The following is a 4,231-nucleotide window of genomic DNA, read 5'->3' as shown; positions in this document are numbered from 1 at the left end:
TTTACCATAAGGTTGTAGGTCCGATTCCTCTATTTAGCCTTTTTTTGGTTTTTTGCACAGATTATTTGTAATTGATTATTCTAGGTATTTTTTTGACAAAAATGCCTTCATCGATTGCTTTAAAAAAATTTTCAAAGAATATTGAAGGCATTTTTCGCAAAGAGATGCCTTTAATAATTCATAAGCATTTTTAGCCTATGGATTCTTGAAAGCGTTTTTGGTTGAACTCGCATTCTATAATCTAATAAGTAAGTTGTTGTTGTGATTATTAAATGTGATTTTTGTCAAAAATGCCTTCAATAAATCAGAGATAAAAGTTGGAAGGGATGCTTGAAGGTATTTTTTGCTCAAAACACCTTTAATATTCCCAACGATAAATTTTAATGGACGGATTATTGAAGGTAGTTATATCCAAAAACGCCTTCAAAAATATTTTAGTTGGTATTATTGAAGGCGATTTTGGTAAAAAACACCTTCAATATTTTTTGTTATGGATGATTGAAGGCATTTTCTTCCTAAAACCGTCTTCATTAATCCCATCAAAATAACGTATTTGATATTAATATTTCCATATTAATATACTTTTTTGAAATAATCGTACTCAGTAATTTATTAAGTACACATAATGTATTTATATTAAGTAAAACAATAATATTAAACCAATATCCCAATGTACAAACTTAAAGTTTCCATTCAACATGGCATGTTAAAAACATTATAATAATTTGTTCCATATATATTTTGCATTCAACCAACAATGTCTAACCTGAAGGTTTATCAACATTGATAAATGATAATACATAATCACACAATTCTTTACAGACTTCATCCAGTTCTTTTTTCACGAAGCTTTTTTTACCCTCCCACTAAAAAAAATATTAGAAGTAAATATTAAGAAATGAGAACATAATGTACCTTTTTATTTTTTTCAAAATACAAGGAGTTTATGAAATTTATTCTAACCTTGAATGGTATGGTCATAAAATCATGAAACACTATCTCCAGCATAAAACGAAAGACATAATATTCACATTCAGTATTACCGGATTGACAAGGTACCTGAAAATTAAATTAAGTGGGTTTAAAAAATATTTATTTACACAAACTCAGCATAAAAATAATATATTTCATGTTTATCGATAATGACACCCATTTTGGTTTTTTTATCTTCTTATTGAATGCAGATATTACCCTAAATTGAAAAAAAAAATTACTTAATACATAAATAAAATTACTTATGAAGAAATAGAAGATATATAATATAATAAAATGTAATATCTCTTTTATACAAATTTGAATATCAAGGTTAGGCATCACCGTTGGATTAACTGAATTAAGTAAGTATGACGTTAAGGATTTTGTGTCAATCACAATCAACACCCAATGACGACTGTAAAATAATAACAATGATATACTCGAATTACGTATCTGATCAGATTTAGGTAAGGTTAGAGGAATTAAAGTTGGAATATAGCTTATTGCGCATTATACGGGAGCAAATAATAATTTTTCGATCTTTTCATGCATAGGATTACATGATTAGCATGATAAGCGACTGTGTCATCTACTCATTGATGAAGTTGGGGTCAATGAATCTAAATCTGTTAGTCAACTGTCTCCCCTTGAGCTCTCTATATAGAAAGCTGCACGATAAAAATCAACACTGCTAGTTAGTATCACATCTTAATATAGATTACTACATATTGTATGTGCATATTTGTATTTATAAGCTAACCTCATATAAGCAATGATATCAATAGCTGATAATTCATCCAGTTCACAAAATTCTTTAACCTCTTCCACACCAATGAAAAAAAATAATGGTTTATCAAATAACCCTTCCTCAGACTCAATGGTTATGAAGTTTCCTCTGAATAAATGCTACAGTGAATATTTGGATAACTCATCCATGAAAGCCTGAGCAAGGGTCATACTGTGACTCTGAACATCCTACTACAATATTTAATGAAATATAAGCATTAAAACCAAATTAATCAATATAATAAACAAATTAATATTCAGATTATAAACAATATCATACTTCTTGGGCAGTAGTGCAGGATGGGATCGCTTCCTTACTTCCAACGGAAGCTTCTTGTACGGGGATGATGCTATCAGGCTGGACTACTGGCATAACTTGTTGCATTGCTGCCAACATAGGCTCCAAAGCAGCGAGTCTTTGCTGTTGGTCATTAAGGCGTTGCTCTTGGTCATTAATTTATTGCTGTTGTTGCTCAATTATTGCTTCATATTGTGTATTTCTTATTCGTGAGGTTTTTGGTTGTTTACCAAAAAATGTTAATGGCAAGACAAATTTACCAATCCCATGAACCCGACCAAGCCTTTCTTTAGCGCCTAATGCTAAAGATAAAAGATCTTCGCCATATTGGGTTGTCAATTCACCATATTTGACTTTGACAACATAATCATCATAAAAGACAATAATCAATTGGGTTATAACAATAAATCTATACAAGCTAGTATACACTCATGGATACAACCACAATGCCAATCATACATTATATCAAAAAAATAGTTATACATATAATCTTTTTTGTCAATTTCTCAGTTGCTTCATCTGCAAATGATCCATCATTTCGTAAATGTCCTTATTTTCAGACATCTCATCTGGAAACTTCTGTGCCAGAACTCGTTGATTCCTATTAAATTATAGCAATAAAAGAATCAAAATGTATGAAATGAATGTTCATAAATATTAATTAATGAGTATAAAACAAGTGTGTAAATACATACAAGCTGATACTTCATATTTACATATCCCTTTCTTGCTGTTCGATAGTGATATTATTGTTTGGCTCGAATGTCCCATTGTTGTTCTTTGATTTTTTACAAAATCAAAAAATTACATCAATCACATATGAAGATCAAATGCTATATTGCATAAAGACTTATAAACAATTTTTAATGAAAATGGGTTTACGTACTGAAAAATCTTTTGAAAGTCGATATTGAACAAAATTTGTCCAGTCTTCAACACTTATGACATCTGCATATGCCGCAGGTGGAACAGCCAATACATCACCTTCACTAGCCAAAGGTAAAATATATTGGGTTGTCAATCTGCCTTTAAAGTCTCTGAATGCTTTCCCAGCAAATTGTAACATAATGTTTTTACAGTCAATTGGGACGTTGAACCACTCCTAAATAAGTTAACACAATTAGTATGAACACATGGAATTTCAATTAATTGATCACTTAATAAATTTTACGAAATAGTTGAATAAACATACCACAATCGATTTTCATATATCATTCTTGAAATCATCAGGAACTCATCGCCAATCGGTGTACATAATTGAAATCATACGACAGACAATGGCTCCAATATGAGTAACCATCTGGGCAGCTCTTTTAGACACAGGTTACCTACTTTGATTGAAGTCAACATGAATTTTTATGTCAGTCACTTTGATTTATTTATTTGGGCCCTTTTTCTCTTTTTTTTGGCCTACACGTCTGTTTTGTGCATATTCATTAGAAGGAGAATGATGTTGTTTAGAGTTCATAATACTTGTAATCTTGATCATAATTATACAAATTACATAATATGATCGTCTAAATTGAACACTGTACGTAATTTAATACAATCACTACCATACTTCATACAGAAACACCATTCAGCACACCATTTAGCAATATGCTAAGACACACCCTTCAGCAAACCACTCAGAAACACCATTCAGCATATATATGATTCAGACCTCCAATATCATACAATATCATTCGGTATTACAATATCAGACTACAAAGTTCAGCAAACCACAATATTTAATGCGTACTACATAGAAACAACATACTTGTAATATGAATAGAATCTTGGATGATTATGCTTACAATGATGTTAATGAAAATATATACACGCATATGTCAATATTAAGAAACCAAATAAACAAAAAATCTCTATCCAATATTGTAAATAATACAGTCAACTAAAAAAAAAAACTTACCAGTAAAAACAGAGGTGCGTAGCGTTGATTTGTTGAAGGTCAGTGGCGACAATAGGGATAAAAATACCAATGGTGTGATAGAAAATGTGTTTAAGGATTTGGTTGCATAACGCAGCTTTTAATCATTCTGTGTACCAGCAGTCTACGAATTTCAATGTTCAAGGTAGGGAAATGAATATAAAATTAATTATTAAAGGTATTTCCATGGAGCAACGCCTTCAATAATCCCCTGAAAATTTTATTAGAGATTATTGAAGCCACTT

This window comes from Durio zibethinus, chromosome 10 (assembly GCF_047325235.1).
Source record: "Durio zibethinus cultivar Kanyao isolate XHJ-2024 chromosome 10, ASM4732523v1, whole genome shotgun sequence".
In the NCBI taxonomy this organism is placed as follows: Eukaryota; Viridiplantae; Streptophyta; class Magnoliopsida; order Malvales; family Malvaceae; genus Durio; species Durio zibethinus.
The sequence above is the reverse complement of the archived record's forward strand: the minus strand, read 5'-3'. Positions refer to the sequence as shown.